Below are 13815 nucleotides of genomic sequence, written 5' to 3' on the forward strand. Positions count from 1 at the left end.
TTCCTCCTGCCGGAAATGCAAATGTGATGGCTGGAACTGCAGCAATCATCCTGGGCTCATAAAGGAAAGACTAAGAAAACCTCATGCGAAGAGTTGACTCATTGGAAAAGACTCTGATGCTGGGAAGGATTGGGGGCAGGAGGAGAAGGGGATGACAGAGGATGAGATGGCTGGATGGCATCACCAACTCGATGGACATGAGCTTGAGTGAACTCCGGGAGTTGGTGATGGACAGGGAAGTCTGGCATGCTGCGATTCATGGGGTCGCAAAGAGTCAGACACGACTGAGTGACTGAACTGACCTGAAGAAAATCTCAGACTTTGGTGCTGACATCCTTGAACTTGTAGCCTATTCTTATGGGAGGAAAAATGAACTTCTTTCTTTTTTGGACACTGAAGTTGGGTTTTCTGATCACTGCTGCCCAACACATTCCTGACCGAGGCAGTTGGTCATGCTGTCTGACCCTTGTGTGGCTTCATCATGTGTCAAGTCCATGTGCCCTGCCTCTCATTCCAGCTCTTTATCTCGGCTGCTGCTGTGGGAACCAGCTTCTCACAGCATCCTCCAACAGCACCCTGTCTGCTCAGTCCCGCCCCTCTCCCCACCTCGGCAGTGGACACCTAGAGCCTGCCCAGCCATGCAGATGTACAATCAACCTTGAAAAGTGAAAAGTATCAGTACTGCTGTGGCATGACACGGCCATCGCTCAGTGATGGTCAGGAACCGAAGGATAAGCGGTGCCCTCCACCCACCCCCACCCCGACCCTGAGTAGACATTTTAGGAGCACATAGAGGCCCCTAGTTTGATGGTAGAGTATTCAAATCAGCTTATTCACCTTCCTATTTTGTTCTTCCCAGACCTCTACTTCTGTTCTTTCCATTACCCCTAGACCCTGTTTCAGACTTTGCTTTGGGGGCTGGGGGAACCCAGGCCTAAGACATTTTAGATCGCTGCATCGGTCAGCATGCTCACCCTCTCTGGACCTCAGTTTTCTCCTCTTCACAGTGGGTAGACTGGGGGCCTCATGCTCTCTGGGGTCCCTCCCTCTGTGCATCCCTGTGCCCTGTCCTTGTCCCGCCACATCACCATGTCAGCCCCAACTGAAGGTGCCCCAGGCGTAGGGCCCACGACTGCCTCAGTCTGTCTCTGGGGGACCCAGGCTGGCATCACATGGACAGTGAGTGGAGGAGGGAAGAGAACAGCAAGAAGAAAGTGTTAATTATAAAACGAAGCAAGCCAGAAAGAAAGAAGGAACAAACCCTCAAGCTGGAAGCTCAGTCATGTGAAGGGAGAGAGGATGGAGGTTGCCAGGCGGGTGCTGAGCCCATTAAATGGGAATGAGCTGGGGTGGTGAGCGCCAGCCAGGGGCAGGGGTCAGACACACAGCCGGTGCTAATTAGCTGCAAGTGGCTTTGGTCACAGGTCACTGAGAGCAGAAAAACAGTCCTGCCAGGGCATTGCTGAGTCAGCTGGGGACCAGGGGAGAGCAGGCAGAAGACCGCTGATGGGCTGGCAGACGGGCTGGAGGCACGGGGGCTGGGATCTGTGGCCGGCACTGAGCTGTCTGATGCTTTCAAAACCCCCTGACTTCCCAGGTCCACTCCTGTGGGAAGCTCTGAGGCAGCGCAAGAAGCCCCCACAGCCCCGGGTGCCGGCCTGCACCATGTTCCACAGCAAAGGGCATGTAGTCCGCGACCTCACAGAGGTCAGCGTGGAAGGCCCTTCTAGACGAGGCCACACGGGCTGAGGGAGTGCTTCCAGAAAGGTTTCCGGGAAGACATGTCGTCTTTGTTCAGATCTAGAAGTCATCTAGAAAAGCAAAATGGGGAAGGGGCAAAGCATGCCCAGCAGAGGGACTGGCAGGTGCAAAGTCCAGGAGGCAAGAGAGAGCAGGGCAGTTTCAAGAGCTCCCAGCCCTTCTGAGATAGTTGGGGAGTTTGAGATCAACATATACACAGTGCTACATTTACAATGGATAACCAACAAGGACCTACTGTATAGCACAGGGAACTCTGCTCAATGTTATGTGGCATCCTGGATGGGAGGGGAGTAGCCTGTATGTTTCAAGCTATGGGCAACATTTTTCACTTGTAGCAAGAGCACTAGAGTACAGAGGTTAAAGTAAAGAAACAGATCCAATATGGAGTAGGTTTTGTCCCTATTATATCAGGAGTACCTACTTGGCGCTCAGGTGCCTGCAACCAGCAAGCACCAGCTACCCTTGGTCAAGAGGGGATAGCGGTGACTGAGAATTTTCCTCCCTCTCACTGCCTGGTTTCTAGCCCTGAGATATCTGTCCCAGGCCTCCTGAGATGAACCAGGGAGTCAAGCACCAGATGCTCACCTCCGGGGCCAGGACAGCAGTGCAAACTTGGCTTTGCTCTTTCCCTTCCGTTTCCCCTTCTCCAGTCGCAGGGACCACTTCCCAGGAAAGGGAAGGTCTGAGAGCCTTAGTTCCCAGGCAGGTCAACCGAGACGTGGGCTCTGCAGGGAGGCCTCACTCTCTCTGTCCCACTTTCCCTCACACACCAGCCACTGCCCAAGGGGCCCTTGACCTGAATTCCGAGACCACATCCTGGGTCTGTACTTTGCGCTGTGAGTCCTCGGGCATAGCCTCAGCCTCCCCTCCCCTGTCTGTAAGCTGGCAGAAGGCACACCTCGAGCCTCCCTCAGGGCACCGCCCTCACCAGGGATGCCCTTGGTGCAGGACATGCAGCCCTGCTTACCCCACAGGGCGATGCGAGGTGCTGGGTGCACCTAGCCTGCCCTTGGCGCAAGGTAGGAGCTTCATGGAGCTCACTTCTCTCCCTTCTGCCATAAGTCTGAGGATCTTCTGAGGGCAGGGCTGTGTCTCCCCGCAGACGGGGGCTCCTGAGGGCAGGGCCGGGAGCATGCCCCTGCCTTCCTCCAGCTCAGTAGCTGTCCCCCCCCTTCACTGCCCCCAGCCCTGGTGATGCTCTAGTCTTTCTGCTCCAGAAGATGTCTGTTCTCTCCCAGGCAAGCCTGCCACCTCTGGATCTGCTGCTCATGCTCTCTCTCTCTCTCTGTCCTTCTGCCTGTGTGTGTGAGGAGGAACACACTGCATTATGCTAACTCCTAGCTTATCCTTTGGTGATTAGAAGGAACATCGTGCTGCAGGCAGAGCCATCCTAATTACAAGGTGGAAAGCACAGCTTTTTACCAAGAGACAGCTCTGTGCCACCAGGGAGCCTCTGTGCCTTTCCCGAGCACAGCCGGGGGTGTACAGCACGGGCGCAGGCTCCAGGGCGTTGGGCAGGGGCGCTCCCCCGAGGAGCCACCTGGTCCCCTCTCTGTTTTGCCCACCTTCTACCTTGTGATGGGGGAGAGAGTGACCTTTGCAAGGAGGAAATGAAATCCCTCCACAGGCCAGATTCATTAACAGGCATCCATGAGCCCAAACCAACTCTCTTCCCTGCAAACACAGAGGCCACGGCAGGAAGAGCATGCCAGTCGGGGGTCTGGGGCTAGGGGAGATGGTCACAGAGCTCAAGCAGGGCAGTCAAGGCCTCCTCATCTCAGACTCATTCCTGCTGGTCTGTTCCGTCCCTACCCCCAGTCCCAGCCAAGGACCCTGCCTTCCCATCACAAGGGCAGCGACAGCCCCTGGTGCCTCAGTGCCTACGGCTTCCCAAGTCACTCTCACACTTTTCATATTCGTTGTCTCCCTGCCCCTCTTCCTGTCCTCCCTTCCATCAACCACTGAGCACCAGCTTTGGGACCATGCTCAGCCCTGGGGATGCACTGTGAGGAGGGAGACATGGCCCCACCCTCACCAAGTTTGATTGTAACTAAAGAGACAAACAGTAAAGCAAATGACAATAGAAAATATTAGCAAATAGGGTTGAGATGGGTATTTGAGAGAAAAGTTCAGGGAGATTTACCTAATCAGGGGTTAAAATCCCACACAGTAAAGCTTGAGGTTACTATGTATCAGCAGCTGTCGCAATTCTGCTCATTGACTCCTTCATTCATTCACTCCTTTCCAAAAATCACAGTTTGCCAAGCTTGTGGCCTTGGTGAAGAGGAAGTCAAAGTCACCCCTCTTCCCTCGAGGAGCCCACTTTCCAGATGGCAAGAGCTGAAACAGCCCAGTGTAGTTATGATAACACCCAGCGCCAGGCTTCGTGTTGTGTTTTAGGTACTTCGTAGGCTATTCCTGATGGCAATTCTGGGGGTCGTTTTTATCTCCAATCTGCAAATGAAGAAGCTGTTGTGTCTATGAAGCCACAGACTTTTGAAACTCAGTGATGCCCTGAGTACTTGGAAGTTGTATATATGTAAATTCCAGCAAGATCAAGAGACTCTGACCCTTCCCTGGGCTGGGAGTCGCTGTGAACAGGCTCCTTCCTCACCCACAAGCCAGTAACGGTGTCACCTGGGTGGTGCCTGACAACTCGTGCCTGAGCAGATAAGGAAGGCTGGTCTTGTCTGCAGGACCACACAGCCACCCAAGCCCAGAAGCATTTCCAGGCTCAGCAGAGGCCCACTTCTGTCCTTGATAGCGACAGTTTCCCAAGGCCTGCAGGGGAGAAATCATTTTAAATGTAATGATTTCTTTTTACATATGTCTATTGACTTTTCTCCACGTTCCACTAGCGTGCTCCAGTACTCAGCCCAGTTACACCAACTCGCAGCAAACGGGGATGTATATATTTATCACCACCAGCCCTCAGCTCCTGAGCTGGGCTGCTGCTCCCAGTGCATCAGGGCTCACAACTTCAGGGGTGGGTGGCCCTGTGCAGCAGGACATCCAGTCCCTTCCTTCTCCAGCCTGCATGCCTCGCCTTGTGGGAGCTCCCCAGCCAGGGTCGGAGAATTAGCGACCTAAACAGGACTCAAGGTGCAGGCGTTATCGTGTCTCTCAAGATCAAGGGTGTGGGCAGGCTAGGTGAAGCTGTTGGATCAAGCGAGGTCTTTGTCTCATCCTTGAACTTAAAGTGCTCCGTGTTCAGGCCTGATAGGCGTGTTCTGTGTCAGGACTTGGGGAAGTTCATGGAATGGGGCTGCAGGGGCTGATCTGTTAACTTGGACAAGACCGGGTGGGGACATCATCCAGTGTATCAGCTATTTCAGATCTTCAAACGCTCACTCCTTGGGGTCTACCTGCTTCAATTTCTGAGCTAGAGGTGGGGATCCCTGTCCTCTTCCGCCACCTAGAACATCGCAGTGGCCGCACAGAGCACTGTCAGCGCCCCCTCCCATGTCCCCTCTGGTGCACGCCGGCCCACTTCCAAATGCTTTTTTCAATTTTTTTGTCTGAGGGCTTTTCTTGACCTTGGAAGGCTTTTGTGCCCCTACATTACAGGCTGGAAGAGCTGGGGATAACGAGCCCGGGAGCAGTTCAGCCCGTGATTGACAGGAACAGGTGTATAAATGCCCCAGCTCCCTCATCTCTAGGGGTATACAAGCCCAAAGCACAGGTCTGCAGTGGCTCCTGGACCCCCAACAGGATGAAGCAGGATCAGCTGGGGATCTGACTGTCCGTGCACACGGCCCTGGCTTCCTTCCCTTCCCTGCCACCTCTCCACTCCTCTGCCTGAGTTTTCCAGGACCAGCTCCTAACTAAGCTACTTGTACACAAGTCCTTGACTCAGGTCAGGCCTGTGTAGGGGAACCCAAGTGAACATATCCATATCCATTAGTGTATGGATATGGACGCCATTTCCTCCACTTAAACCTTGGGCGAGAGACTTAAGCTCTCTTTGTCTCTGTGTCTTCACATGTAGAATGAGCATAATGACAGACCCTACCTCATAAACTTGTTGGGAGGATGAGCCGGGAGATTACACTGACAGCCTGACAATAGTACCCGCATGCGGGAGCGCTCACGCGTCACTAAACCACAAGGTCAGGGTGTCTCCCTCGCTCGCCTTGTGTGTGTTGTCAGCCACTCAGACCAGCAGGGTGCTTGGCGATACCTACTGAATGGAGTTCTCGTCCTGATTCTGACCCCAGTGCCCCTGACCTTGGGCCTCCTCTGCTCCTGACCATGTGCTGTGTTGTGCATCTGAGCTCTGGTTCCCAGCCCAGCCTCCGTCCCCACGATGCCTGGCCTCTGTCCCCACGATGCCCGGCCACTGTGCTGAAATCAGTGGTGTTGCTGGGCACGGGAGCCCGAGGCTGTTTCTGGGCAACCCTGCTCTCTCTAGGCACGCACACAGGCCTGGGAGCTCAGACTTGGGGTGACGTCTTTGTATTCAATGAGACCTATTTTCTGGCTCCCCTTCCCTTCCTTCACCCTGGCCAGGGGTGCCCACCAGAGGCCCAGGGCAGCCTCTCTTAGGACTGAAGTTTCTAATTAGCCTCTGCTCTCTGAAAAGATTAAATGCTACACAAATGTGAGTTGTTAATAAGAACTATTAATCTTGTTGGGGTTGAGCATGTGGCCGACAGAGCCTCTTCCTTCTCCTTGATGGAGGGAGAGTAATAGAAAACAGTCCTGGAAGAAAGCAGCCCAGGATTTTTCCCACCTAGTACTGATGTTACTGAAACTCAGCCTCTGTTCACCGGTGCCAAATAGAAGCAGAGAGTTTTGGGTGAAATAGAAAAGAGTAGCTTTTATTGCTTTGCTAGTCAAAGGGGGGCACAGTGCGCTAACTCCTTGAACACCGTGCAACCCTGCCTGGAGGGGGTAGGGAGGAGTTTTATAGTGCTCAAGGAGCAGTGCGTGATCAGCTTGTGGACAATTCAGGGATTGGTTGGCATCAAGGTGAAGTTTCAAGCATCATCAGCCTTCGGGTTTCTACCAGTCTAGGGTCTCTCTTATTGGGGTCAGCAGTTTTCCTCATCCTGTAAAAACAACTTCAGAATGTGTGTCAGGCTTTTATCTATACCTTTCAGGGAAGTGGGAGTTGGTGATTCTGTTATGTGGCACAATTATAGTCTAAACTGTTACCAGTACCTTAGCCCAGCAGCTACTCTTTGTTTCTACATCTTCACATTTCCCAGTCATTAATTCTTGAGTCAGCATTTTACTTCAAAAGACAAGGAACCAAGAAGACAGGGGCTTTCTTTTACACAATTGCAGTGACTCGCTGGGTGACCTTGGATGAAGCATGTCTTCCACGCAGCCTCAGTGTCCTCACGGATACAACAAGGATGTTTTTAGGTTCCTCCCATCTCTGATTCCACAGTAGACCTTACCAAGGATTGCAGGCGGAGGGCCAGACATTCAATACCTGTTACGCGCCTGAGGATTCTCCTCCATGGACTAATCTTTTCTGCACCGTGACCTGGATTGCTTCCAGATTTCTAGATGAGAACATCAAGACTGGGAGAATTTACATAACTTACCTAATGTCACCTGCTAACAGTGATGGAGCTGGCGTGTGTACATGCACCTGTGTATGTTTGGGCATGTGTACACGCACAAGTGTGTGTGTACACACGTGACTGTGTGTTTATGTGTGTGTGTGTGCTCAGTCGCTTCAGTCATGTCTGATTCTTTGCAACCCCATGGACTGTAGCCCACCAGGGTCCTCTGTCCATGGGATTCTCCAGGCAGGAATACTGGAGTGGGTTGCCGTGCCCTATTCCAGGGGATCTTCCCGACTCAGGGATCGAAACCACGTCTCCTGCTTTGCAGGCAAATTCTTTACCGCAGAGCTACTGGGAAGTTCGTTTTACATATATGTGCCTGGTGGTGTGAATGTGTGTTTGTGCATGTGAGTCTGCTTGTGTGTATTGAGCTGCAAGTGTGGGGTACACACCTGTGACATCTGATCAATAGTTTCCTCTGCGATGCCCTGGATGGCCGGCTCCCCAGGTCCCACCTTCTCTCCTTTTCTGTCCTTCTTCCCTCCTACCTGTGTCTCTAGGCAGAAGCACCTGAGCTGGTTTTCTTTAGGAGAAAAAACAAAGCCTGCTCTTTCCAAACTCCAAAGGCTTTTACTTGCTGGAAAAATCCATAACAATTAACCAGATCTGCTGGAGGGGAAAAAAAAGAAAACCCGGGACCTGCTTGAGAAGTCTGTAGGAAAGGTGGTGGTTCTCCTATGCTGGTTAAAAATTCAGAAGGCACATTGGCATACGATATGAGGCACAGTCTTCAACTAAAGAGATTTAATGGCCCACAATTCAATTTGAACTGAAAGAATCCCCCCGATGACTCCTTATAAAGTCTTCCTGAGCCCCAGGTCGATATCTTGGGGGCTGGCAAGGAGCAACGATCGATTAGCTGTCTCGGTCAATGAGCATTACAAGCCGAGGACGCTGGAGGGGAGTCGTACACGCCGTTCCACAGGCGGCCCCTCGTAAAATCGGCCCATCAGTGGCTGCAGGGCCGTCCTGGCCCGGACGAAGCATGGCTACTGGGGGGCCTGCGAGCTAAGCAAACACCCCAGGAACCCACTTGGCCAAATGAATCCGGAGCCCACTCTCTTACCAGGGGGCCTGTAGCAGGGGCCAGAAGCCAAGTTTCTAATAATTTCAAGCCAGAGGATCCTCAGGTGTGAGGTGAAGACCTGATTTTACAAGAAGTTTCACTGAGTTCTATCCAGTTCAGGAAAGTGAGACGTTACTATGATGCCGCGTTTTTCCTTAGGCCACCATTCGGCAACCTCAGCTTTACAAGAGTATAACAAGGATACCAGAGTAAGAAAGCAGTGGCTTCCGGGCATCTAAAAAGTCCTTGCGATAAAGTCTCTGCATTAAAACACATGTGCTCTTCAGGGAGAGGAATTCAGGCCCTCACTCGGAACCTATGAACTCTCGCTTTATCCACACTTCTAACAAGCTTTCTTTTTCTGATCACACAGGACAGTTTAATACTAGAAAACGAGTAAGATTTAAGTAAGGAAGGGGTGGCTGTGCTAAAGGGGGTGATCTTATTGGCGGCGAGAGGTGATAGCTCAGAGCTGAGGCAAAGGAACTATAAAGCCCGAGTGCGGTGGACGCTGAAATTTGCAGTCCCTCGGGTAAGGGCAAACCTCTCTACATTCTGGAGCCTCTGTGTGAGTCTGTGCTCAGGCTGCTAAAGCAAAACACCGTAGACTGGGTGGCTTAAACTGACAGTGACTTTCTCGTAAGTTTGGAAGCTGGTAGTCCAAGATCAGGGTGTGAGAAGGGTTGGCTTGTGGTGAGGATTCTCTTCTTGTCTTATAGATTGTGGTCTCCATACTTTTTTTTTTCAGTATTTATCCATTTATTTATTTGGCTGTGTTACGAGGTCCAAGCTCACTCTGCTTGCCACATGACAGGCCAGTGAATCCGACAGACGAGGTGTGGAGGCAAGGGAGAGATTTTAATTGGGGAGCCTGCAGACTGAGAAGATGGAAGGCTAGCACCTCAAAATAGCCAACTTATTGGGGTCTGGATACAAGGTTCTTTTATAGATCAGAGAGAAAGAAGCAATGAGGAACTAAAGTCAGAAGACAGAATAGAGAGGGAGGGGCAGTGGGGAAGTAAATTGAAAGGGTCTTCAGTCTTGCAAAACATCTCCAAGGGAATGGCCAGCATTTGGAAGGGGTGTGTTAACCTCTCCTGTTCACAAGGTCAGTTTAGTTCAGTTTTGTCGTTCTGTTGTGTCTGACTCTTTGCTACCCCATGGACTGCAGCACGCCAGGCGTCCCTGTCCATCACCAACTCCCGGAGTTCACTCAAACTCATGTCCTGATCACAGGTGGGCAGGGACAAACCATCTCTCTAAGAGCTGAACAAGGGCACTGTAGTTCACAGGCAGGCAGAGGGGCAGGGTCCTCCAGGCGAGCCAGTAATCATGATTGTAATCACAAAAGCAACTAAAAGCAAGTCAGAGAAACAGTTTCCAACATGGAGTCAGAGTTGGCTTCCTCCCTGCAACAGCTGCATCGCATCTGCTTTAGTTGTGGCCTGCAGGGTCTTTAGTTGCTGCATGTGAACCCTTAGTTGTGGCATGTGGGATCTAGTTCCCTGACTAGGGATTGAACCCAGCCTCCTGCATGGGGAGCACAGCACCTCAGCCACTGGGCCGCCAGGGAAGTCCCAGCGCTGTGTCTTCACACGGCCTTTCCTCTGTGGGCGCAGGGGGAGAGAGAAAGCTCTGGTGCCCTTCTGTTTGTAAGAAAACCAGTTCTACCGCATGGAGACTCACTCTGATGACATCATTAACCTTAACTGCCTCCTTAAAGATTCTAGACTCGGATACGGTGAGTTGGGATTAAGGCTTCAACATCTGAATTTGGGTGGGGACACTATTCAGCCCGTAACAGTCATCCAAGTCTGCAGTGCCCAGCACAGGACAACAGTTGATGTTCATAAAGAGTTAGCAAGAGTGGCTTTCAATCGTGTGAAGTTACTTCTCTTTAAGATGGCAGGGAAATGATGGATGCATTTTATAAAGACTGCCAAAGAATATTGGCGAAAATGTTGGCTTTTCAGAGAGAGAGTTCCATTTTAAAAGAATGTCACTCTTGTGAAGGAGTTCTTTTTCAGAGTCTTGACAGAGCTGTTAAGCAATGTCAGTCTCAAATTAGGGTCATTTGAGGCAACTTTAATAAAGGAGTGTTACCCAGGTTCAATCCCTGGGTCAGGAAGATCCCCTGGAGGTGGGCATGGCAACCCACTCCAGTATTCTTGCCTGGAAAATCCCATGGACTGAGGAGCCTGGCAGGCTACAGTCCATGGGGTCGCAGAGTCGGACACAACTGAGTGACTTCACTTCACTTCACTTTTCAAAGGTGCAGGTAGGGAGGGAACCACAAGGGGGAACACTGTAGCCCAGGCTGGGGGAGGGTGGGGTGGGTGCCCCAGGCCCCTAAGCCCCAGGTCACCTGGGCCCTGAGATCTGAGGGCTGTGAGTAGAGCGCTGTCCTACAAGAAGTGGAATCTCAGTCCTAGTGGGGCAGGGAGACCCCTGCAAAGGGGAGGAAGGAGAGGGGAATAAGTCACCTGAGCTTGCTCTCTCTTCCCTCCTCCCTGCCTGTCTCTAGTAGGTGCTCCCCATGTGTTGAATCCAACCAGTAACCACACCAGGAAGGGCTGTGCATGGTTTCACCCTCCTGGGGAGGAGAGTGGACACGGAAGAGTAAACTGAAGACACTCTGGTGCCTTACCTTTCCCAGATGCACCTGTCTTTGCAACAGGTCACCTCTCCCATCCCGCTGGGTGTTGGGTGGGTGCAGGGTCTGGCGGAGAGGTTGCCTCCTCTCCTCACTCCCCTCCTTCCAGCTCCAGCCCTGTTTCATTCCCTTGTCTTCCCCAAAGACAAGAGAAGGAAAGAAGTCACCGAAAATGTCTCTCCAGCTCCAACCCACTGTGTACCGCCATCACACACACACACACCATGTATGTGTCCCTCTCCTCAACAAGAAGAGAAACTAATTTCACACCATTAAATGCTTCCAAATGGAGCTCCATCATTTGCTGAAGCTCGTCCATCCTGGATGCCTATCATTTATTCAAGCCCCGCCCTATTTGAGGAGCCAGCACCTCAGCCTCCACTGGCGCTGGAAAGAACAGAGGCAGCTTCTCCACACCTGCAATGACTGATTTGCACCAAACCACTCTAATTAGCACTTCCATGCTGTGATTAGGCTTCCAGGGGAAACATGCCAAATGCCATTAATTATGGATGTGATCTTAAATTATTCACTTGGAATTTTTTTTTTTTCTTGATGTGCCCCTTTCATCTCCTACTAACTTTTTGTCACATCCAAGAATAGATCCAATTAAGCCTCCAAACATGGAAGTTTATTATGTTAAAGAAAAGGTAAACTGAAAATGAATCACTTTTTCTTCCCCGAGTTGTGGTGGTGGTGGTGATCAAGAAGCAACCAAAAGGAGGGAAAGGGATGTGTTTTTCTTCCCTCCCTTCCCTCTCTGCAGAGCTTGGTGCGTGTGGCTTATCCGTGCTGCCTTGCTCATTCTTATGGATGGGGATCTCTTAGGTGGATTCCTTAGAAGTAGATCTGGAACTGAGGATTCAGACGCAAAAGATCTAATTAGGAAATCTAGGAAAATCGTTTTCGCTCCGCTTTTCCTGGCTGTCAAGGACTTCCCCCGTGCAGGGTGGGAGTGCAGAGAGTGAACCGTCTCGAGATGAGCACGATGTTTGCAGACACGCTGCTCATCGTTTTTATCTCCGTGTGCACTGCTCTGCTTGCTGAGGGTATAACTTGGGTCCTGGTTTATAGGACAGACAAGTACAAGAGACTGAAGGCAGAAGTGGAAAAACAGAGTAAAAAATTGGAAAAGAAGAAGGAAACAATAACAGAGTCAGCTGGTTGACAACAAAAAAAGAAGATTGAGCGGCAAGAAGAGAAACTGAAGAATAACAACAGAGATCTGTCAAATGGTTCGAATGAAATCCATGTTTGCAATTGGCTTTTGTTTTACTGCCTTAATGGGAATGTTTAATTCCATATTTGATGGCAGAGTGGTGGCAAAGCTGCCTTTCACCCCCCTGTCCTACATCCAGGGACCGTCTCACTGAAATTTGCTCTGGGATGACACCACAGACTGTTCCTTCATCTTCCTGTATATTCTCTGTACCATGTCAATTCGACAGAACATCCAGAAGATTCTTGGCCTTGCCCCTTCTCGAGCTGCCACAAAGCAGGCAGGTGGATTTCTTGGCCCTCCACCTCCTTCTGGGAAGTTCTCTTGAAATCAAGAAGAACCCTATATTTCTGTCATTCTTTTCAGATATTCAAATCAGACTCAGCAACTATTTTACAGCAAGAGCCATAGGCAGCCTTAGCACTTGGACTAATTTCTAGATTTGAGTTATTTTTAGGCTTTTTGGGGGGTATAATTTGAATAAGAATGGTACCTAACAAATGCGATAGTGCTTTTGGTTACAGATTAATTTTTTTTTAACAAGTGTGTTGATTAATTAAGCCCAGGTGATGTTTATGTAATGAGAAACAAATTCGTATTTTGCTTACATGAATATTTCTGTGGGGTCAACTTTCAAGTATGTGCTGTGCGCCATGTATCTTGGAAGTTGGCTCTCCATGAGCATTTTGAGATCTGGAAGAAAAATTTAGTTGATGTAACTCTTAGTTGAAACTATATGTTGTGTGTGGTTTTTTTTTTTTTTTAAGCGGAATACATGACCTGAGATCTAATAAAAGAGGCTAGAATTTTACTTATTTCATCTAACAAAACAAAACAAAAAAGATCTAATTAGGAAACTGGAAGGGAATCAGGGAAATAAGAAAGGCAAGGCAAGGTGCGATTTCAGGGCACATCCCAGCCTCAGCCTGATCCCACAGGGAGCTCTAAAGAACAAGTGACACCTTCACTTTTCTAAGGCCAGGGAGGTGGGTTTTCAGACCTCTGCACGGGTCAGTCATTGGCTAAGGACTGCTGGGAGCCAGAAAGGGTGTAAACTCCCGGGCACTTGACTGCTGACTGTAAGGGTGGACCAAGCAATTCCCAAAGGAAGGTCTTTGATGAGAATAGCAGACATGGGCCATTAGAAGCTACATTGGACTTCGCTGTTGGTTCAGTGGTTGAGAATCCGCCTGCCAATGCAGGGGACATGGATCGATCCCTGCTTGGGGAAGATCCTACATGCTGTGGGGCAGCTAAGCCCGTGTGCCTAGAGCCGGTGCTCTGCAGCAAGAGAAGCCACCTCCATGAGAAGGCTGAGCAGCACATCTGGACAGGAGCCTGAGGTTGCTGCAACTTGAGAAAGCCAGCACACAGCAACAGAGACCCAGCACAGCCAGACACAGATACCTTAATTAAAAAAAAAAAAAAAAAAAACTAAATAGAAGCTGGAGCAGACTGGCTGCACAGAATCCCCACTAAATGGGGATCAACAAAATAGAAAATGGAGCCCCCAGAAGTCAGCATGCCCATGTGTGGT

At 50.6% G+C, this 13815-nt stretch overlaps 1 pseudogene; it reads left to right on the forward strand.

The window, feature by feature from the left end:
* Positions 1–11940: 11940 nt before the first annotated feature.
* On the forward strand, positions 11941–13093 carry LOC102394726 (annotated as a pseudogene).
* The last annotated feature ends 722 nt before the right edge of the window (positions 13094–13815 follow it).

This window comes from Bubalus bubalis, chromosome 2 (genome assembly GCF_019923935.1).
Source record: "Bubalus bubalis isolate 160015118507 breed Murrah chromosome 2, NDDB_SH_1, whole genome shotgun sequence".
Taxonomy (NCBI): Eukaryota; Metazoa; Chordata; class Mammalia; order Artiodactyla; family Bovidae; genus Bubalus; species Bubalus bubalis.